Source organism: Podarcis raffonei, chromosome 1, assembly GCF_027172205.1.
Source record: "Podarcis raffonei isolate rPodRaf1 chromosome 1, rPodRaf1.pri, whole genome shotgun sequence".
In the NCBI taxonomy this organism is placed as follows: Eukaryota; Metazoa; Chordata; class Lepidosauria; order Squamata; family Lacertidae; genus Podarcis; species Podarcis raffonei.
Genome location: NC_070602.1, coordinates 103,014,715 through 103,039,476, shown reverse-complemented (window position 1 = coordinate 103,039,476; position 24,762 = coordinate 103,014,715).

The window sequence follows — 24,762 nt, the reverse complement described above, 5'->3', positions numbered from 1 at the left end:
GGGCTGATGGGAGCGACCCCTGGTAGGTACCAAATTGGCTACCCCTGTAGTAAAATCTGCAGTATTCAGCCTAGAAAGAACTAGAACCTGTGTTGGCTTTAGACATTTTTGGACCTGAGCCAAAAGTCAAGATGCAATTTCCTTTTTTCCTTGGCCCTGTCAAGATTTCTTAAACTCAATCCAACAGAGAAGATCACTTTTCCTTTGACTGCACTGAAGGAGAGCAGAAAGTCTGAGCTTCTAGCTAAGAGGGAGATTGAAAAAGTGAGCATAATATGCAAACTTGCTACACAGTAAAGATTCTGCTCCTAGGATACTATAGCACAGCACAGTCATAGGGCTTGTCCACACTTAACTTTCCCCTGTGCTTGCCAGACATGGGTCACTCTTTATAGTTCCATGTCCAAGCACTCTTCCGTTTGCTCCAGAGCTTTCCCCTGAAAACCCACTCTTTACCACCAAATCAGAGCAAATGGAAATCAGCTCCTGGTTTGTGGATGAAAAAAACTGCCATCAACAGAAGCAAGTGTAAACCGTTGGGTTACTGCCAAACTTTTATTGCTCATAGCCAAAGAGTGTTGCAATAATCCACACAAATTCAAAAATACAGAAAAACCTAGAGGCTGTCCAGGACTACATTTACACAGCTTTAAAAAAAACACTCTGAAAAAACCGTTTTAAAGCTCACAGTGGAAAATTTCATAGAGTTCCGATTTCAGCTCTACAGTGCCATCTGGTGTCACAGTGTTATAACACATTTATAACGTTTTCTTTTGCTAATGTAGCTGAGTCCCCAGATGACCATTTTACTGATTTGCTCACATAAAGCTTAGACAGTGGTTAGACTATGGTTGCTTCCAGATGACATTCAGCCTGATTTGTTTTGAAGGTGTTTGGACAGCATTTAACTAACTACTTAAACTATCATTCATCCTAACTTGTCTGTGGAGAGATTAGATGATGTTGCATCAAGCAGGTGCTACGCCACACTTTTCAGTGCATGCCTCACTCTGCTTGATAGTAGGTCTGGCTGTGGCATAAATGCACATTAATGGCTGCTTAAAACCACTACTTCACCAGTGTGGATCATCAGAATTGCCAGAGCCATAGTGAAATGCTATCAGTGCTGGTCCTATAATTGTTTTGAAAACTAAAAAAAAAGTTACCAGTGAAGAAGTTCAAGATAAGTATGAAGGCACTCATAGGTCCTTGGAGAAACATCTTAACTTCCAATAATAGAAGAAAATGTAGCTCTCTGCTTTCCAGTTGTCTCAGTTCTTCCCACAAGAGAGACACTGAGAGATCCATCTTCACACAAGATAAAATATGAATGTTCATACTGGCAATTTTTAGCAAGGTTGAGGTTGAGAAGGTCCCAGGTGATTGAAGAAAACAGACTATTTGCATTAAAACCTAATCTGGAGACAAGAAGCTTGCCTGAGCATGTATTCACACATGAATTTCCATCGTCTGATCTCCACAGCATCAGGTACCTGCTTCTATATGCAAAGCAGCCATCAGAGATCAAGCACAGATAGAGCTTATTCATCTACGGGCATCACATCACATCAAGTACCGTATTTTTTGCACCATAACACTCACTTTTTTCCTCCTAGAAAGTAAGGGGAAATGTCTGTGCGTGTTATGGAGAAAATGCCTACGGGTGGCATGCCTACGGATTTTCCTCCTCTAAAAACTACGTGCGTGTTATGGTCGGGTGCGTGTTATAGAGCGAAAAATAAGGTAATACATAAAAATTAGAGGAACTTCTCACAAGCCGTTTAGGTCTCTTTCACACATGCCTATAAATCACTTGACACCTCTCCATTCATTATTCCAACTCAGCAATTAGCACCCTATCCATATATCCATATATACCCCGGTCCAGGAGTTCGCAGCATTAATATCTCAGAAGGGTCTTGTTTTTCCTCATAGCCACAGCCTCGGATTCTCTCTCTAGCTTGCGGCTTTACTTCTACGTCACTTCACTGCAACTCAACTCTAAATAAAACTCTGCTTTGTTCTTCTAAGAAACCACAAAGTTGGGGGAGGGGCGCCACCCATTTGGCCCCTTTCCTTTGTTCTCTTAATGGCCCATCACCCAGGATATGACCTCAACATAGAAAGGAAACCTGGCTTATATTTTAACACTTGCTGGATCCGGGGGTTAGAAGGATCTGTCGTACGGCCTACTTCCTCCCCCCTTAAACTCATGACTATCTATTGTCATGGACTGGCTGAATGCAGAGGAGTGGTAGAAGGCGGCAACTGGGGAACCCCCAAGGGTAGATGGCTCACAGCTGGGGGATAGATCATAGAATCATAGAGTTGGAAGAGACCACAAGGGCCATCGAGTCCAACCCCCTGCCAAGCAGGAAACACCATCAGAGCACTCCTGACATATGGTTGTCAAGCAAGATGGTGGGGCAACAATGAGTGGTCAGAGGAAGAAGAGGGAGCAGACTGGGAGGAGGAGGTGTTGGAAGCTGAATAGGTAACAGGGTTTAATGAGCAGGGAGAGGCTATGGCAGAGAGCAGTCCAGGAACAGAGGCAGAAGCAGAGGTTGCAGGGGTGTGTGTGAAGAGACAGCAATGAGTTATGCTGGTGAAGAAGCCAGGCTCCCCCCCCCCCCTTGTGGCAACCAGTTCCCTGCTGGTCTCCTAGAACCCAAAGAGTTGTGAAGAGGGTGGAGCAAAGACAGACAAGGCGGGGAAGTTTGAGGTTTATGCTGTTGCCACCTAGTGGCCGAAAGGCAGAGTCATTTGTTACAGAAGACTGAGCAGGGTTGAGAGCTCAATATGTTTTTCCTCAAGATAGGTGCCACACTGAGGACTGTAGTAGACAGAGAACTAAATAAAACTCAATTATTTCTTGACATTGCTGGTGTTACAGAGATTCCACAAGAAATACTGACAAGTAGCCTGTGTATTTTTAAAAGACCAAAGAGTCTTTAAAAAATTTGTTAATAGTTGAGATGCCACAAAATTTACTGTGGCATAGACTTTTGTGGACTACATTTCACCCTCATCAGATGCATATCCACCAAAGGTTACAGCTTAATCAATGTCTTAGTCTTTAAGGTGCCACAAGAGTCTGTTGTTTTTGCTGCAAGACACTAACACAGCTACTCTGGAATATGTTCATTTAAACTTCTGTTTGCTTAAATAGCCTGAAGTGAATATATATACATACACACACACACACACACACACACACACACATATACATGTATATAGCATTAGCAATGCAGTTAGGCCCATGGGTTTAAGGGCAAAATTTCCTCAGAGTTCTTGGATGCTTCCAGTCATTGTCATATTTGCTATTCCTGTCTTCAAGTACGCAGGGGGAAAAAATTGAGATAAAACTGAAACATGTGTGTGCATTTGTATTTTGGGGACGTGTGGGAGAGAAAGGAGAAAAATTGTGTGCTTTCCTTATGGCTGATCTGCTTTTAGGAAAAAAGAAGAAACAAAACACATTTATTTTAGTATTAGGAGTTCATGGGCCAGAGCCCACTCTATCAGATGCTTGAAGAGACCCATTTTAAGAGGGTAGATAGGTATTGTATAAATAATATACTCTGAGTACTTGGAGAATGAAAAAAAAAGTGTGTGTTTCAATGTGTTTTAATTATTCAAGTTCATCAGAACAGACTTGCCAGGCACCTTAAAGCAGTTTTCTACCTTCAGAACGTTCTACAGATATTGGCCTCACAGAAACAAATATATGAAATATCAGATGTAGGAATTGCATGGAAATGGAACACAATACACACATTGGTGCTCAAAGAGTCAGAACCGTCACACGGGGTCTTGCTAGTGATATTTATTTAACAAGACACTTAAAACTCACCATAAAGCATGTGGCTGGCAGTAGTAAAAGTGAAAAATGGATTAGGTCTCTTTCTGTCTATGGAGTTTGGAATGTCACATTATATTGCTTTATACGGCACAGGCGAGACCCAATTAAGATCACTGCTTGCACTGCTCGAGCACTACAAGTTAGCTAAATCGTAGCTGAGGTAGGAGAAAAATGGCAGGAGGCAAAATGATCAGTCAGATGAGGTCAGAGGGTGAAGAGTCCGTTCTGACAGCTGGCCTCATGTCCTTGAGGGATTTGAAGGCAGCTGGGGATTGCCACTGGGGAGCGGAGCTGTACTTTGCCCCCTCTGACCTCCCTTCACCCCTTTCTTGCCCTCTTTTCCCCTTGACAATGCCCTCTGTGTGGGTACTGCTAAAACACCACATGAAGTAATAGCACACCATGTAAAGAATGGTTTCAGATTAAGACACGGGGAAGAGTTATGACTTATTGGTGGTGGTAACAGAGTCAAAGGGTGTGCAGCCTCCTGTGGAATATTTACATCTAGTTAGTTACATCTGCTGAAAAGCCTTTCCATTCAAGAACAATTATAATCCCAGTCAGGTAATAGTTGAAACCCCACAATATGTAGATATCAGAAATGTCTTTGTGGTAGATTAAAACAACAACAACAACAACAACAACAACAACAACAACAACAACAACAACACATTTCTTGTCAAATGTCACTACTAATAATCAGCCTTACAGATTTATTCATCTTTTTTATGACAGGAAAAACTGCACCAACCAAACCTCTCCAGTTTACATGATGGAAACGTTTCGATTTCGCTTATGACGTGCTAGTTTGCACTATCTGGTTTGCTTTGCTAAATAGTCCTTTGTTTGGCACCTGAGGTCATTTTGTTTGCTTTTACTCTATGCTTGTGTCGCTCTATACTAGGGGCAGATTTGCCATTCAGTTGTTTCGGACTAGAACTCCCATCCTCCTCAGCCAGCACAGTCAGTACTTAGGAATGATGGGAGTTGTAGTCCAAAACATCTGATGGGTGCCATGCTCCTGCTGCCTCCTTCTGCTGTATAGGTTGCTTCTACTGGATAATATGTGTCTGTTCAGAAAGATTTGGAGCAAATCTTACCTACCAGCAACGGCTCCTTCCCATGCCAATTTCGTAATGTGTGCTTCGAGAAATCAGCGCGTGAAGCAGGGAACCAAGAACAAAACTGGACCCATTGCTATTTAACTCCCTCAAATCTACATTGCCAGAGTATTGTGGCGAGAAGGAAAAGCAATCATCACTCCACAGCTTTTGGTGTGCCTAGAATCCTTCCGGCCCTATGATTCTATGATAACTGAACTGGCTAACTAACGAATGCTCTTCATATTTCCCCCCTCCCCATGCAATGACTTGGGGTGCCGCACTGTTACAGATTACAGCCCTCCACAAGTTGAGCTGCTGAGGCTCATCTTGTCATGCCCTCCAACTGACTGACTGAATGGGAGCTAACCATGCAGTTTTTAAATTGCTTTCCTGCATGCCATGTCCCTGACACACTCCACCTTAACAACATCCAACACCCTTCCCGAGAACACACTTCAGTTCCCCAGACTTGCTCTCCGCAAACCCCTCAAATGCAAATGTAAAGCTGCTTTTACCATTTTTTTTGCACCTGTATTCTGCAATATGCTATTGATGCAATAATAGTGCATTTATACTGGACCAGCCACACATTAGGTAAGGTAAAGGTACCCCTGCCCGTACGGGCCAGTCTTGACAGACTCTGGGGTTGTGCGCCCATCTCACTTAAGAGGCCAGGGGCCAGCGCTGTCCGGAGACACTTCCGGGTCACGTGGCCAGCGTGACAAAGCTGCATCTGGCGAGCCAGCGCAGCACACGGAACGCCGTTTACCTTCCCGCCAGTAAGCGGTCCCTATTTATCTACTTGCACCTGGGGGTGCTTTCGAACTGCTAGGTTGGCAGGCGCTGGGACCGAGCAACGGGAGCGCACCCCACCGCGGGGATTCGAACCGCCGACCTTTCGATCGGCAAGCCCTAGGCACTGAGGCTTTTACCCACAGCGCCACCCGCCACACATTAATTCTGCTTTATTATGGTTCCCCAGCATTATTGCTGGCTAGAGGGCCATTATTGTGCAATAGTTCAATGACCCAGGGACGGCACTGGACAGGATTCTGGCATGACCCTCTGTGTCCTTTCCAACTTTGCAGTTCTGTGATTCTATGAAAGTCGGACAGCCCACTATAGAAAGTTGCAGGATTTCAGCAGGAAACTACAAGACATAAGCCTATTGCAGATGAAGCAACATGACTGCTCCAAATCTTTTGCAGGTGCAAATGGTATTGAAAAACATTAACTGTGTATAATGGCCATGATAACATCGTGAGCACAAATGATGATGAATGCTCCATTAAAAGGATGTCTGGGTGTGTGTGTCCTGAATTGCTTGGATTCTACAGCTGGTTCACAGATGTATGGTTACTTGATGGCTGTAGCCTTGAGTGGCCACTTGCATGTGTGAATGAGTCATCACAGATCAAACATCAGAGAACTTTCTGATGACTTTGCATAATCTCCGCCCTAGTGCTTTTCAACATTCAGGGCACACACTAATCATGTGTGATGCAGTGGCGTAGCGTGGGTTGTCAGCACCCGGGGCAAGGCAAGTAATTTGCACCCCCTAACCCGTGGATTTGCGCCCCCTAACCCGTGGATTTGCCCTAACCCCCAGATGTTGCGCCCAGTGCGGCCGGCCCCCCCTGCACCCCCCACGCTACGCCACTGATGTGATGTGTGAATTGGCACCTGTGTTGTTGATTCTAATGTGCCGTTTGGCAATATTTGATAATATACCATTTCAGCTTTTACGATCTGCCGCATAGCTTGTATTTCTTATTTCAAGGATACAGCTAAATCAATGGCTGGGCCTGCCTGACATTTCAAGTTACCACACCTCATAGCTCTAAACTCAGATTATATTCCTTGAGTATTTGGGCTTCAGTCAGTTTCACACGAGGTGGGTGGGTATTCTTTTGGGCTAAAAACTTAACAGCATTCTTATCATATTTCTTTTCTTTTGTGGGGGGAAGGGAGAAGAATGGTGGAAGAACTCATGGCATAGAAGAAATGCATTTAAATTTGAAGGATTAAAATTTGAAGGTTGAAAATTGGAAAGTTTTCCATTGGAAAGGTGGAGGGAGGGGAGAAGAATCCAGCATTGCATTATTGAATAACAAACCTGAGTGATGAACTCCCTCAACAAATTAAATACTAAAATATCGCATGCCACTTGCCACTTATTGCTTGGAGGCACTGAACGATTGTTCTGATATAAATGGTCTAAAAATTAGCAAGTGTAACAAAACGATAATCAGCAGAAACACGGAATAATATACTGCAGTTGTAGCATAGATAAATGTTCCCTGTATTGAACAACCCTGCATGCCAGTGGATGAGCAAAGCCTGTTTTGCTATTTTGGGATGCTATTGTTTTATGAATAATGAATATTATTTGAATAATGCTGAACTAAATTGAACAGTATTTGGGTTGAGTCTTTTAAATAGAAATCAGATGGCAACGTATTGAGATATTTTTTGTTATAAAAAGAGGAAAATTATCAGAAAATAGATGACTAAGGGAGGATAGATTGTTCCTTAACCATGGGCTTATTTTATATATGTATTCTTGCATTTTGCTGGATTATAAAGAATGGTTCTTGTTTTAAACGATCAGAAAAAGCAAAGAGGGGAAAAGCCACTGGGCACAAACCAATGTAGAGTTGGGCGTGTTTAAGATCACTAATGGATTTAACAGCTCATAACGCACTGCTGGATTAGGGCAAATATGGCGGCCTCTGACTTGGGGGGGGGGGGCTTCATAATTTTGGGCTACTTACCAAGCAACTATGGATGTCTGCACTCACTGCATTTCCAACGCCGGGTTTTAACCCACATTCACATTTTATCCAAGATGCATATGTAGCCTGCACTTTGTTACAGAATACAGTGGTACCTCGGGTTACATATGCTTCAGGTTACATACGCTTCAGGTTACAGACTCTGCTCAACCCAGAAATAGTACCTCGGGTTAAGAACTTTGCTTCAGGATGAGAACAGAAATTGTGCTCCGGTGGCGCGGCAGCAGCAGGAGGCCCCATTAGCTAAAGTGGTGCTTCAGGTTAAGAACAGTTTCAGGTTAAGAACGAACCTCCAGAACGAATTAAGTACTTAACCTGAGGTACCACTATACTACGGTATGACATGGTGTTTCTCAAACCTCCTGCCTAGCCAATTTGTGAACACTTGGTGTGAACACACACACCCTGGTGTGAACACAAACAGAAACGGATGAAGGGAAAGAGCTGTGAAATGTATGGGAGGGGACAAATTCACTGTGCTCTAAGGGGGTAATGTGAACAAGCCCTCTATTTCAGTATTGCCACCTGCAAAATAGGAATATCAATGTACTGCTTGCACAGGGATGGTGTGAAAGCTTTTAACACCATGCTCATATACAACCTCCAGTATCCATCAAAGATCTGTAACAGCGGTTTTGCATACTAAAAACAACAGAATTGTGTTTCCAAAAAGCATAAAGAGCTGAATTGTCTCCATCGTTTTAGGTTTGCTTTTAGTTTTTTCTTTTCTTTGCAATGATAATGAACTTTCAGTCTTTCCTGACAGCTATTTCTAGAATTCCATCCATTTTTAAAAATAGTGCCCCACTTGATAGGAAGCTGAGAGCCTGAGGTGTGCATCTGTGAAGGGAGGGAGGAAAAGAGAGAGATCTGGCATCTTTAAACCCCTCTATGCTGCCAACAAATGTAAAACAAGACACGATTCCTCCAGGGACCCACTGTTTTCAAGCGTCTCTTTACAGCTGGTTGGTCCTACCACGAGTATTTTAAATTATCAGATTTAAACTCCACATGCCATCAGCAATCTGAAACTTCCAGGTTTATCTGAGTACTGCAAGCTATTTGTAAAAAGGAGCTTTTTCAAAAACCAGAATTACACCATGTTGCAACTAGTAATTTTCCGTGAAATGCTTCGCATGTTTCCTCGGATGAAAGTTCAGTTGAATTTAGTAGGCTTACTTCCAGGCCCAGTTAATTTTGCTCAGGATTGCAGAGTGCCTGATCAGTTTTACATGGAAAACTTCCTATGTAGAAACTCTGTACAAACCTTCCTGCGAAGAAAACTAATCTATGTGTGATATTATGTCTGTATTTTTAATTGAATGGGAATTGGCAGACATTTGCATGTCTGCCTCAGGGTCCTGTAGGAATGGATGGTTTGAGAGGGTTTGGCCTTGTCTGAGCATTTAACCCATCTCAGGAGGGTTTTAAGAGGGGTTACCGTTTTGATGTTATGTTACATACGCTTCAGGTTACATACGCTTCGGGTTACATACGCTTCAGGTTACAGACTCTGTTAACCCAGAAATAGTACCTCGGGATAAGAACTTTGCTTCAGGATGAGAACAGAAATTGTGCTCCGTCGGAGCGGTGGCAACAGGAGGCCCCATTAGCTAAAGTGGTGCTTCAGGTTAAGAACAGTTTCAGGTTAAGAACGGACCACTGGAACGGATTAAGTACATAACCAGAGGTACCATTGTAGAGTGATTCTAGCAGTTAATTTTTATCAGGAGGTAGCATAAACATTTTCTTATTATTGGCACATTAGTATCATTCTTAGAAATATTATGACTGGTGTGGAAAATGTGTGCATTAACAGTGAAGAAAACATAAAACTAAAGAACAGCTGGTCCTCTCTTTTCCTTTTTTTATTTTACTAATAGCTTATCGGCAGCAGCAGTCGCTGCAACTATTTGCATCATAAATATAAAAAGTTGGATAGAAAAGTTTAGAAACCTATCTTATTAGCGTAAAACTTTTTAATGCTGAAGATGGCTTTTGCCCAGGGATAATCTTTAGTGGGGGCTGGTGGTGGGTGGGAAAAGAATCATCCTCCCCAATCTCTTAGGTACAATACTTCTCATTCACCCTTGCATGTTTACACAGGAATAATTCTCCCCTCTTCCTTTCTCTTCCCCTGGTTCTGCAACCTACACTTCCTCTGTTTCTCACAAGCACCCTAGTACCCTGGTTGAGCCCCTGCTTGAATTGCACTTCTTTGCCTAATTTTCAGTGCCAGCTGACGGCCATTCTCTTCCTCCAGGCTTTTGAATAGGTCTTCTGAATATATTGGGGGTAAGATGGTAGATGGGTCTGCTGATATGTTTTTCACTCCATTTTATTGTTATGTTCTTTTTTCTACTGTTGTGTGTCCCCCCCCCGCCCCCCAGAATCGCTCGTGACGAGGGATTGGGACACAAATCCCATTAAATAAAGTTGTTAACGTTTTGTCTTTATGCTGCGTTCAGTCAGGCTGCAGAACCAAATGATCAAGTCTATTCTTAAATTTCAACCCCATTGCAAATGATTAAAATTTCACTCCTCCAGTTTCATAAACTAAAGCTGAGAAATGCTCAACTGTACAGTGGTACCTCAGGTTACATACGTTTCAGGTTACATACGCTTCAGGTTACAGACTCCGCTAACCCAGAAATAGTGCTTCAGGTTAAGAACTTTGCTTCAGGATGAGAACAGAAATCGTGGTCCGGCGGCGCGGCAGCAGCAGGAGGCCCCGTTAGCTAAAGTGGTGCTTCAGGTTAAGAACAGTTTCAGGTTAAGAACAGACCTCCGGAACGAATTAAGTACTTAACCAGAGGTACCACTGTACTGATTAAGGTTGTTGTCTTTGTCCTTCTTCTAACATAGCCAGACCAGGATGTCAGAACATCGCAAAATATTACTGTTGACCTGAGAGTTCAGATGCCTTTATATAGCATGAATATTTTTTCCAAATCATTATGTATACCTTTGTGGAAAGCAAACAAAAAGTGTGTTGGGGGAAGAGACTCAGGGATTGCTAGAGCTCAGAAGAGAAAATTCTTTGCTAGTAGTGGGAGCTGCTTGTGACAGACAACTACCCTCATATTTCTTACTTATTGCTTAATTTCAGCAATGTCCATTCAGTCATTGCTTCCTACTGATGGAATATGCTGCCCTCAGATGTCTCTCTTGGGGGCTGTTGTGTTGTTTTACTGCTTTCTCATTCCTGTGTTTATCTACCAGCACAACTTGGGACTCTCAATGATTATGTCATTAAAATGACTATATTTCCTTTCTTCAGAGAACCAGAACGCTTGCACACATCTGGAATTCTGAGATCCACACAAGCAGGGGCTAAACAATGGCAAGGAATGTCCATGAAACATGAACAGGAGGGATATAAATATATATATACCTCACACAGGGCGGGGGTGAGGATAAAAGCACCTTGAGCAAACCATGAGCAAAAATTTGTCGATAGTGCATAAATTTACAACAAATGTAAAGCAGAAGCTCCATTACACTCAGGTTAGCCTTTTAGTATCATACTTCCTAAGGGACATTGAATGAAGATAGTGAATAAAGTGCTTTTTAATAATTAAAGGCAACATTCTGTTAAATGATGTAGTCAGTTGGATAAACAGTGGAAAGATGATTCTAGGAAACTTTACATCCCTTGTAGAACAGAGAGAAAAAAAACATACATGATATGACCACCAAGGGGTTTAGTTGTTATACATCAGGAAAGTGTACTGATGTGCACGTTAGAACAAAACAGAAGTGTGATGCTTTGTCTGTCTGTTTAATATGGAAAACAAGGAATTATATGTTTTGGTGTTGGCACAGTTGAATGTTTTGGCAATCATATCCTTGGAGGCCCACCACAATCTCCCCTGGCCCTCTCCCATGTGTTACTGGCCTAGAAAATACAAGCATATGCTGAATTTCAGATGCTGCAGTACATGCTAAGGATGTGTATATGCTCATGTAATAGCTACTGGTACATGTGGAGTTCTGCACAGAACACAGTTCAGCCCATGTCTAGAGTCATCATTGCATCTGTTTGCAGTAACATGTTAAGGCCAACTTCATACCCTTAGGGGAACAAATCTTAGATGTTTTATGAGTTGACCTAAAAGTATAAAAACACAAATGCAAAAAGTGTATTCCTTAGTCCAGATATGCTTACCAGGGAGCTCGGCTACCCGAACGTCGCTGTTGTGTTGATCAACCCTATTGTGGAAAACCCAGATTTGCGTTTGTGTTGTTTTTCAAATAGTCCCAAAGCCAGCCTTTTTAGAGGTGCAAATGAATGCGTCTGTAGATAAAGTTCCCCTGTATAAACAGCTGGCAACATCAGAATATTCTATATTTTCTGTGTTGCATATAAACCAGTTAACAAACCCAACACTTATGTGTGGAGTCTGTAGCCTGACTTTGTAGTCAAGGTCCAATGGACAACGCAATCTCATTATATTGTGGATATTTACTGATAAAATCAGGTGACTTGTTCATCCATTACATTTCTAAGCTGCCTTTCAGCTAAAAAACCAGACGCCCCAAAGGAAAACTCAGTAGCCTTGAGGCAGGGGGAAAGTGGGTTTGTGGTAGCTTTGAAAACGACATTGTGAGCTGTGTCACAAGATGAATGCAGATAAGCAACTTGTGGGAAATGTGGGGAAGGCGTCCTACTTGATGATGCCTCTATCACAAATTAAAATGTGTGGCAGGAAAAAACAACAACATTTGCATTACGACAAGGCTGTATATTGTCTCCCTGCTTATTTAACTTATATGCAGAATTTATCATGCAAAAGGCTGGGCTGGATGAATCCCAAGCTGGAATTAAGATTGCCGGAAGAAATATCAACAACCTCAGATATGCAGATGACACAACCTTGATGGCAGAAAGTGAGGAGGAATTAAAGAACCTTTTAATGAGGGTGAAAGAGGAGAGCGCAAATATGGTCTGAAGCTCAACATCAAAAAAACGAAGATCATGGCCACTGGTCCCATCACCTCCTGGCAAATAGAAGGGGAAGAAATGGAGGCAGTGAGAGATTTTACTTTCTTGGGCTCCATAATCACTGCAGATGGTGACAGCAGTCACGAAATTAAAAGATGCCTGCTTCTTGGGAGAAAAGCAATGACAAATCTAGACAGCATCTTAAAAGCAGAAGCATCACCGTGCCAACAAAGGTCCGTATAGTTAAAGCCATGGTTTTCCCAGTAGTAATGTATGGAAGTGAGAGTTGGACCATAAAGAAGGCTGATCACCAAAGAATTGATGCTTTTGAATTATGGTGCTGGAAGAGACTCTTGAGAGTCCCATGGACTGCAAGAAGATCAAACCTATCCATTCTGAAGGAAATCAGCCCTGAGTGCTCACTGGAAGGACAGATCCTGAAGCTGAGGCTCCAATACTTTGGCCACCTCATGAGAAGAGAAGACTCCCTGGAAAAGACCCTGATGTTGGGAAAGATTGAGGGCACATGGAGAAGGGGATGACAGAGGACGAGATGGTTGGACAGTGTTCTTGAAGCTACGAACATGAGTTTGACCAAACTGTGGGAGGCAGTGGAAGACAGGAGTGCCTGGCGTGCTCTGGTCCATGGGGTCACGAAGAGTCGGACACGACTAAACAACAATGGAAACACCATATAGTAGAAAATCTTAACACAGAGTAAGTGAGCTGTCTCTGCACAATATTCATCCACACAACTGGCTTCACTATGATTGCACTGTAAGCGGTTCCCACACTTCTGTTTGCATGTTTGAGTCAGACAACACAAACAAACACACACAAACACACAATTTACAATGGATCAGAAGAATTTACAATTGGCTTGGAATTTTTTTAGAAGAAACAATGCCTTGGAGAGCGATATTCCATTTTTAAAGCAAGGGCCCCTAAACTGTGGCCCTCCAGATGCTGCTGAACCAATACCCCCCCAATCCTTGGCTATTGACCATACTAGTTGGTCCAACAACACCTGGCGGTTAGGCAACCCTGTGTTACAGGAAAACCAATCTGAATTCACCCTATCCTTGCCTGCTCTAGCAAGAGGACCGTCTACATCCTATCTACCATAGATCCAATATGGTGCAAAGTAAAGGAGTCCTGACAGTTAAGTCCAGTCGCGAACGACTTTGGGGTTACGGCACTCATCTTGCTTTATTGGCCGAGGGAGCCGGCGTACAGCTTCCGGGTCATGTGGCCAGCATGTCTAAGCCGCTTCTGGTGAACCAGAGCAGTGCACGGAAATGCTGTTTACCTTCCCACCAGAGCGGTACCTATTTATCTACTTGCACTTTGACGTGCTTTCAAAATGCTAGGTTGGCAGGAGCAGGGACTGAGCAATGGGAGCTCACACCGTCGCGGGGATTCGAACTGCCAACCTTCTAATAGGCAAGTCCTAGGCTCTGTGGTTTAACCCACAGCGCCACCCGTGTCCCCCTATCTACCATAGTGACCAGCTATTGTGAATTATGTTTGCAAAGTTCTCTGGACAACGGAAGGAGCCTAATAAACAACATGTTTTAAGAAATGAAAGTCAGGGTTTCTCCTCCTCCATTTTTTTTCCATGCAAAATTGCAGTGAACCACAGACATGGACCTTTGGAAAGCCACAAGCTGATTATTGGCTCCCATTTCAACATTCCCTACTGCAGGAGGCAACCTGGCTCAAGTCGCATTATTCCTTAATGATCCGTGACTTGATGTATCATCATCTTTAGCTCTCAGTCTGTGGGAGAATTCTGAAAACACGCAATGAAAATATGAGCTTCATTTATATAAAAATGGCCTGAGCACTTTTAGAAAAAGAAAAGGCAAATCTGTAGCATGAGGGAAAGCTGTTGATTACATGGGATAACACTGGCTCGAGATACACAGGCCACATCTACACCATATATTTAACGATTTCCCCCCCCCAAAGGATCCTGGGAACTGTAGTCTGTTTAGGGTGCCCAGAATTGTCGCTTGTTAAGGGTAAACTACACTTCCCAGGATTCTTTGGGGGAAGCCATGTGCTTTAAATGTATGGTGTGAATGTGACCACAAGTACAAATTGTGACCTCACATACTGAAAGGAGTTACTTCACAGACTTTTGATTCCCCCCCCCTATGATCAATAGATTCTGGCTATTTAGGTTCATCTATTCTTTTTGTCAGCCTCTTACTCTCTGTTGCCATTGATATGATACTGCCTTATACCTAGTCCATTGGCCCATATCCCCAGTGCTCTCTGCTTTTGACTGGAAATCACTTTCAACAATCTCAGGATGAGTTCTTTCCTACTGCTGATACCAGAGATCCTCTCTACTAGAGATGCTAGGGATTCAACCAGAGCTATGGCTCTCCCAATAATTTCAATAACTAAATAGCCATCCATAGATGGAAAGGCAGTGTGTACATTTACTTAATAAAATAAAACATCACAGGCATTCCACTTTCTTCTGGACCCTACTTGAAAAGAAACCCTTAGAAAGTGTTTACAGTTTTGCAGAATTTGAAACAAATAGTGGACTGGGCCTGTGCAGAAGGGACAACCAACTATACTTGCCCCAAGTCATGGAAGGCTAAGCTGGCTGGAGGCCCCCACTAGGGACAGGCTGCTTATTTTGTTTGAGTTTATAACTTCATTCTAACAAGGCTATTGACCCGGGCCTCAGACCAGCTCCACATGGGCCTGTAGAGGGCAAAGACTTTTATCCTGGGATTTTTTTCCCCTCCCGGGCAGTACCTCAGGAGCAGAACATCTGCTCTGCATGCAGAAGGCAGAAGGTCCCTGACATCTTCAGCTAGGGCTGTGAAAGACTCCCTGTTTGAAGCCCTTTAGAGTCCCTGCCAGTCACAGTAGACAATACTGAGCTAGATGGTCCAATGCATAGCTGTCAAGCGTCCCTTATTTGGCGGGACAGTCCCTTATCCCAGCGCCATGTCCCGCTGCTGTCCCTTATTGATGATGTCCCTTAATTTTCCTGGGTTTCAAAGGAAGCAGCTCCTCTCCCTCCCTCCCTGCCGGCCAGGGAGGAGGGAGGCTCCAACTGGGTTGCTTGGCTGCGTTGCTCACCCAATAAGGAGTCTAAGAACGACTGGGGGGTGGAGCTTGCATGCCTTGTGCCGATCAAATCGGCCACGTTGCCTGGGGACTCGCCTTTGCTCAACGCTTCCCAGTGGAGAGGTGACAGTGGTTTTCCTTGCTGCATCCCCTTTGCCGGGTTGCTGCGCTGTGGGAACCACCGCTTGTGGCTTCGTTTGGCTGCTAGCTGGGCTTTCTGCCTTTGGCTCGGAGGGGATCAGAAGTCGAACATACCTGTGCTGGGAAAATCCCTTATTTTGGCTGCTGATCCCTTATTTTCGAGGCTGCTAGTCTCTTATTTTCAAATCTGTAAGTTGACAGCTATGGTCCAATGGTCTGACTTGGTGTAAGGCGGCTTCCTCCGTTTCTATTATTTTTCTCCCCTGAAATGTCTGGTGAGCGTGTGAGCTGCCACAGGGTGGCAGTGCAGAACTTCAAGGGTTGGGGGCTGACTGGATGGGGACTGCGGGTTTTGTACATGTCTTTTCCAACCAAACTTCATAAATTCAGGAGTTTATTGAAGTTCTGGTTTCTTAGGCCTCATTTCTGTGCTCGTTTCTCTAGGGAAATTTTACATCTTGATCATCCCAGCTGGCTGTAAAAGAGTCCCCAAGCACCAGGCACTAAGTCTGTGCCAAACCTAGATTCTCATGTAAGTGAATTTGAGGGGAAGTTGGGAGTTAGAGCGTGCAGCTGTTTTAACCTTATGCTACCCACCAGCTCCTTGTGCTTCGTAGCAGACCCTCCATTTTTTCAGAGACAGTCCTGGATTTACAGAAGCCATCCCTCTTTCTGATTTGATCCCAGAATGTCCCACTTTTCCTTAGGGTGTCCCTATTTTCATTGGAGAAATGTTGGATGGTATGATAGGACGCCCTATTTGCAGGGCTGGAGAAATGCTGGAGGGTGTGGACTTATGTGAACCCCCGAGCCAAGGAGATAAGTAACTATACAACCTTTAGAAGACATCTGAAGGCAGCCTGGTATAGGGAAGCTTTTTAATATTTAATATTTCCACCTCTTTTTCCACCTCATTGCCATACATCCGGGTTTTCCCTGACATTTTGCCGATTCGGCAAAATCCCGCCCCCCACACCATTTTTTACACCTGAAAACCAGGACATGTCAGGAATTTCCCTGACGTATGGCAAGCCTACCTAGAAGGGAATGTGGCTAAAAAAGGTCCCCCAACCCTGTTCTGTATTCCTGCAAACCTAAACTCATTGCCAAGATTTGCATGCCAAAACTTCACAGTTGCTCACATAAAGAGCTGCTGACTCCTGCTTAAAAAACAAAACCCTTTGTATGTACAGTGGTACCTCTGGTTACGAATGGGATCTGTTCTGGAGGCCTGTTCACAACCTGAAAAGAACGCAACCCATGTTTGCGCACGCGGGGGTCGTGATTCGCTGCTTCTGCACATGCGCGTGATGTCATTGTGTGCGTCTGCGCATGCGTGAAAGGTGAAACCCGGAAGTAACCCTTCCGTGTCGCTGCAGGATGCAACCTGACAACACGCAACCTGAAGCAAACGTAACATGAGGTATGGCTGTATCCACCAAACCCTGACAGAGGAAGAGATATTGATAGGCTCAAGAGCAACTCTGAGACTCCACAAATCGGAGCTCCCTGAACCACATTAAAAACATTAACATAAGCTTTGGCTGCCTTTTGCAAAGAGGTGAAGGTGAGGTCAAGGCTCCCTGACACCTGCCGCCATAGCAGTATGTGCAGACTAAGCACCTAAGTAATTCCTATTGATCACCGGAGCTGCAGAATGAGACACCACAGGAACTTAATCAATTTTATGTCACTGATTCATTACACATTGATATTTTACCGGTGAGTTCTCATCCCTGCAATATCAATAGTAATAGAATACCAAAGCCCCTTGCTGCGCTAGCTCTTTTCTGTATATTTGCATGGATTTTCAGTCTAGGTCCATATCCACTGTGGAAAGTGGAACCAACACCACATTTCAGCAGTGAATGAAGGCGTTATCAAACCACTCTTTTCAGCTGTAATTATGGATTTCTGTAGACAATAATCTCCTAAGCACCAGCCGTAGAGCAGGAGCAATGTTAACTTTCCTCTTCAGCTGCACGCTGAACAGACTCTGCATCCATCATCTGAAGGAGCTTCTTTGTGTGCTGCCTCCACATGAGGTCTGGGGGGTTGCAACCTGAGAACGAGCCTTTTCGGTAGTGGCTCCGCATTTGTGGAATGCTCTCCCCAGGGAGGTTCGTCTGGCGTTTTCATTATATATTTTTAGGCTCCAGGCGAAAACGTTCCTCTTCTACTAGGCCTTTGGCGGATTTAATATTCTACAGCCTTTTTAATGTGTCTGTGGGAAGGGGGCGTGTCATTGTTTTTTTCTGTTTTGTTCTACTTATTTTCATGATTTCATCCTGTATTTTACCTTGTTAACTGCCCGGAGATCTTATGATGAAGGGCAGTATATAAATCTAACAAATAAACAATAAATAATAAACCAATGGAGCTGAGGCAGTTTGCCTCAGATGACCCTATCCCGTATGAGTTTTCCCTTATCAATAAAAAGAATGAGACAGTAATATACTATTTTCTTAATTATCGTAACTATTGTTGCTTCCTTTTAAGGCCAGACTACAAGGTATGGGAGTTCTCGAATACAGTCATACTTCGGGTTACAGCCGCTTCAGGTTGCATTTTTTTGGGTTGCGGACCGCAGAAACCTGGAAGTACTAGAATGGGTTACTTCTGGGTTTCTGTGGTCACGCATGTGCAGAAGCACTAAAACATGCTTTGCGCATGTGCAGAAGTGCCAAATCGCAACCTGTGTGTGCACAGATGTGGGTTGTGAACGCTGCGGGTTGCAAACGTGCATTCTGCATGGATCACGTTTGCAACCTGAGTGTATTTTTTTTTATTTCTTGTATTTCCTTACATTTATATTCCATCCTTTTTTCCGTCACAGAGCTGAAGGCAGCATAAAGTGAGTTCCCAGGCATACTCCCATTCAGGCACCTACCCGTCTTCTTTTTTTGGCAATCACTCGTAGCCGAGTAAGATTGTCTTCCGTGAACACAGTCCTAACAGTGAGTCCATAGGTGACTGTGGAGACAAATTCTGGATCCACATGTCCTTCCACAGTGGGGGCATAGGTTTCTGGACAGGAGTTGATCATGGTGAAGGTTTGCCAAGCGTGCCTTCCTCTTAGCAAGTTTCTCCCTTTCGTCCTGACCAGCCTAACGTCAGCAAGGCGGTGGCTTCATGTGCCTTCAGACCATACTTTGGGATCTTACTTTCTCAAAAGTGGCTGTGGAAAGAGGGTTTCAACTGGGGATGTGGTGCTTTGGGGAATTAAACCACTCCCTCTTTCTCTTTACCACAAATATAACCCGCCCACCTGCCAGCTGGATGCCATTAGCTGCACTGAAGGATGAAGCACTGGCTAGTAGCTGCATTGGGGAAGACCACAGGCATTCTTCTTTTTGGCCAGTAGCAACCTGGGGATGATTTAAATTAGGGATATGGTGTGGGAAGAATGGGTTAATTCACCCACCCACCGCTGCATGCCCTGATCAGATTTGCTACATTGTTCGTTCATACAATTTATAGGCTGCCTTTTAGGGAACTGCCCTCAGAAGACGGCTTCCACACAAAATTAAAATATGGTTCTACATTAATGAACAATGAATACTTTACAAAAAAATTGTGAAAGTGCTAAGGTAAAGCGAAATGTGTCAGGAGATATGATCTTCCAAGTTACATTTTCTTCCCACCCTCTGAGCCCCTTTTCCTTTCCTCCCATTTTTAAAAATCTTCATTGTGGGCCTTGGAGTAAGGATGGGCACTTTACTCACGTACAGCTACTAGTGTGTTTTAGGTGTGTGGGTTAAACCACATAGCCTAGGACTTGCTGATCAGAAGGTCGGCGATTCGAATCCCCGCGACGGGGTGCGCTCCCGTTGCTCGGTCCAGCTCCTGCCAACCTAGCAGTTCGAAAGCACGTCAAAGTGCAAGTAGAGAAATAGGTACCGCTCCTGCGGGAAGGTAAACAGCGTTTCTGTGCGCTGCTCTGGTTCGCCAGAAGGGGCTTAGTCATGCTGGCCACATGACCTGGAAGCTGTATGCCGGCTCCCTTGGCCAATAAAGCGAGATGAGCGCCGCAACCCCAAAGTCGGCCACGACTGGACCTAATGGTCAGGGGTCCCTTTACCTTTACCTAATATTTTTTAAAGGTGTTTATATACTGCTTAATTACCAATGAATAAAATCAATTATAATTAACTGTAACACCCCCCCAAAAACCCATCCTTAAAACCCCTAATTAAAAAAAGGTCTTTGTTCAACAGGGAGGAGGCCTGTCTAATCTATTCAGGAGGGAGTTCCACAGAATGAGGCCCACAATACTGAATGCACAGTTCATGATGGGTACAAACTATGCTTCTATGATTCTGTTTTTTTCACCATAGTATTTTCACCACACCATACAATTCACAGTGAACTGAAAGTGTTTTTACATCTATCAGATGTACTGACTATCCCGCAGGGTTGTATGTGTGTAGTAAATAGCTCTTTTACTGCTGTGTCATCTGAATCCTTTTGGTTGCTAATCTGCTTCGTCTCTTTAGATGCTGACTCAGCATTCCTCAATGCCTGCTGTGAAGATCCTCCCATCGTCCAGGAGGTATATCTCAGCAGTGGGTAAGAAAAGGAGGATTATATATTTGGAGATTAATCCCAGGAAGCTTATCGCAGCAAAATTCACTTTGCAATGCACAGGTTTGGGTCATCAGAGTCAACATTGTTGTGCTGTGTTTCTCAGATATATATGAGACTATGGATCTATAACCACATAATGAAATTTTGGGTCTTTAACTGTGTAAGAGCTCTTTGGAACAGATGGAGATTTCCTGCCCACTCCTTGCTTACTGTGACCCTTATAGTATGTAGCTAAGTAACAGAGTGAAAAATCGGAGGAAAGGGGGCATGCACCCACAGCGTTCAAAATAATTTATGTCACACGGAGAAATCCAAGTAGACCTTCTCGGCGTGCATCAAAATGAATCCATTATCCCAGTCAATCCTGAGTAATGACTACTCATTTGGGAAGCAGGTGCAGCTCTGCCCTGAGTTTTGATTCACTCTCCCGTCCAAATCGAAGTTCTTGAAGACATTTCTGAAAAGAACAGCATAGCATTTCACATGCCTTCTGAAACACTGAGAAAACTCTTATGCCCACTTCTCTCACTTTGATATTAACAGGGTATTTCTGTTGGCAAGACTAGGAGATTGGAGATCCCCTCTTGTGTCTTCTCTTCCCTTAAATCATGGTGTAAAGCAGGCATAGGCAAACTCGGCTGTGATGGCCTGGGAATTTCTGTTCTTACCCTGAAGCAAAGTTCTTAACCTGAAACACTATTTCTGGGTTAGCAGAGTCTGTAACCTGAAGCGTATGTAACCTGAGGTACCACTGTACGCATTTTTTCACAAGAGAGTCAGTTCCAAACATTTTTAAGTGTTTCTAAACACCCCTACACAGAAGTTGCTACTAACTATTTCTTTCATGTTTCAATAATGCTATATTCATCATTTTCTTGACTCTATTGACATGTAGCACCTCTGGCTCAGTGTGGGTAATTGAGAGTTATGTAGCTGTCAGCTTTCTTATGGGTACATGGAAAATGATTTTGCTTACGTTGAATTGCTGCATACTAGTTTGTTAACGCTATGTATTATGCATGTAAATGTTGACATATTTAAGAATGATTTCTGCATTAGTTATGGCCTTGGGTGCTATTGTGAGCTTACATTAGATAGCTGTGGCTTCTTACATACAGTGGTACCTTGGGTTACAGATGCTTCAGGTTACAGACTCCGCTAACCCAGAAATAGTACCTTGGGTTAAGAACTTTGCTTCAGGATGAGAACAGAAATCGTGCAGCGGCGGCACGGTGGCAGCAGGAGGTCCCATTAGCTAAAGTGGTACTTCAGGTTAAGAACAGTTTCAGGTTAAGAACGGACCTCCAGAACGAATTAAGTACTTAACCTGAGGTACCACCATATTTTGTAATCTATAAAACCAGGAATTGAAAAAAAAATTACTTATTCAGAGTATGATCCTGCTAGCACTTTGTCTGTGTCTCTGTTGAGAAAAGGTGATGAGGAACATGGCTACATACATTTAAAACACATGACTTCCCCTGAAGAATTCTGGGAACTGTAGTTTCTTAATGGTGCTGGGAATTCTAGCTTTGTGATGAATAAACTACAGTTCCCAGGATTCTTTGAGGGCAGCCGTGTGCTTTACATGTATGGTATGCACTCTGTTCATAACAGAGTGTGTGAGAGAGCAACAGACAGAAGTGAAGACAAAGAAAATTATTGGAATTATGACAATCTGGAGGACCTAATATATTCCTCCTTTACATATATTCTGCAGAAAACAATACTGTAACATAGATATACATGTAACAATTATATTTGCCGTGAAGAAGTGTGGAGCTGGCCATAAATCTAAAGAGTGTTTTGGGGTGGCTGTTATCTTGTGAAGTTTACGTACTAACAAAGATAAATGCCCTTTGCAAAAGATCTTGACACTGATGTGAATATATAATATTCGTGTCACTGATGATTTGCTAATAAACTAGGTAATGTGCAGTGGCAGCGTTTAATCGTGTGAGAGTCTGCTGATCCATGTATTTCCATCTTACACATTTTAGAAATGAAACATTCTGTGCAGTTGCAAACCACAGTCATGAAAACACAAACATTAGATTAGTCAAATACTGTGCTCGTGGTTATTTTCTCTGTATTTGACAAGTTACAAAGAAATCTCATGTTTGATTACTGATGCGGAATTATTATTATTTTTTAAAAAGCTTAGACTTGACAAAGGAGATCCGGGAATATCAAGATAAGAAAGCTGTCACCACTCCTCTTAGATTCTGGTTTAACAAAGGGATTTTCTAAAAATTAATTCCAGAGTTAGAAACATGTCCAGTTTGCTACTGCTTTCAGTTCATTTGGATCTTTTTTCCCATCCTGTCATATAATGATGTTAGCCTTGGTGCTAAACGGCCTCGACCCAGTATACCTGAAGGAGTGTCTCCACACCCATCGTTCTGCCCGGACACTGAGGTCCAGCTCCAAGGGCCTTCTGCTGGTTCCCTCACTGCAAGATGTGAGGTTACAGGGAACCAGGCAGAGGGCCTTCTTGGTGGCGGTGCTTGCCCCGTAGAACGCCCTCCCATCAGATGTCAAGGAAATAAACAACTATCTGACTTTTAGAAGACATCTGAAAACAGCCCTGTTTAGGGAAATTTTTAATGTGTGATGTTTTATTCTGTTGGGAGCCTCCCAGAGTGGCTGGGGAAACCCAGGCGGATGGGCGGGTTATAAATAAATTGTTGTTGTTGTTGTTGTTGTTGTTGCTGTTGTTGTTATTGTTATTATTACTGTAAAAAGCAATGTGGTGTGGTGTAGTGGTTAAGAGCCAGTATGGTGTAGTGGCTAAGAGCAGTAGATTCGTAATCTGGGGAACCAGGTTCACGTCTCCGCTCCTCCACATGCATCTGCTGGATAACCTTGGGCCAGTCACACTTCTCTGAAGTCTCTCAGCCTTGCTCACCTCACAGAGTGTTTGTTGTGGAGGAGGAAGGGAAAGGAGACTGCTAGCCGCTTTGAGACTCCTTAGGGTAGTGATAAAGCGGGATATCAAATCCAAACTCTTCTTCTTCTTCAATCATAGTTTATCCTTGTGTAGTGTTTTATACATGGGCACTGGTTAACCACAATGGGCTGGATCCAAACTTGCCTTTCCCACATCACAGAAGGGACTGAGATCCAGTTGAGGCTCCTAAAGGAGGAAAAGAAGTTCCACTTTCTCCTGCAGTCTCCATGGTAAAGCAGAAGGTTCCTCATCCTCTATAACAGATTTTCAGTGGTACATGAGTCTGCAAAGGAAAGGAGGAATTGATGAAAATCAACCACCTTCTTCCTTGGTGGAAGTGTCCCATTCATGGAGTTTAGCTCATAGGAACTCTGAATCCAACCCCCATGCCAAAAATAAATATTGATACAAGAGTTGTCCCAGTTTGTACATCATGATAAACCATGGAACTTATATGAGCGTGTCTGGATAGAATACTGCAAAAAAGCAGCTTGATGTTATTGTACACTGTGGCAGTGTTTGCATGGCGCAACAAACCATAGTTAATGGTTTGTGAATGCGGAGATCAGTCTTCCTTCGCCCCTTCCCTCTAGACAAGTGGAAGCAACAAATCATGATCCATGGCTTAGTGTTACATCCGAGCCAGGGACTGTGGTTTCTTTTGGTTAAAGAAACAATGATTGATCAGCCAAAAAGAAACATTGGCTTAACATTGTGGTTTCTTTGGAATGAAATCAACCGCAATTCATGACATGGATGTGCTGCAAAGCCAGGAAAATCAGGATTTGTTTATCATGCTGGCTACAGAGGAGGAACGAAGTGGGAGCCTTCTGCGTGTTCACAGCAAACCATTTACCATAGTTAACTATGGTTTACTTTGATGCGCAAATGCTGACAGTGTGTACAAGCACATCAAGTTTGCTTTTTTTGCTGTGTTTTATCCATGTTCAACACTACACAAAAAGATTATTGATGCAATCCTGTGCACAGGCACATCAAAATCGCTTTGTTCATGTTTTATCAAAGCACACATGTGAATCAGTGGTATATGTTTGTGTATACCTAAAGGAACTGAATGCAGGAGCTAGGGTTGCACAATGCTCTTCATAAAATTGTGAAATAAAAAGACGTGGAGCAAAAATTATTAATGCATTTGGAACTCCAGAATCCATGGAGTAATTCAGATGAGGAGAATTTTGGTGCTCCCCTGGAAATAAAAATAGATTTGCTCTGGCATTTTATGTCCTCTTGGTAAGCTGTTTGCTGCAGCGATGGAAAAATCA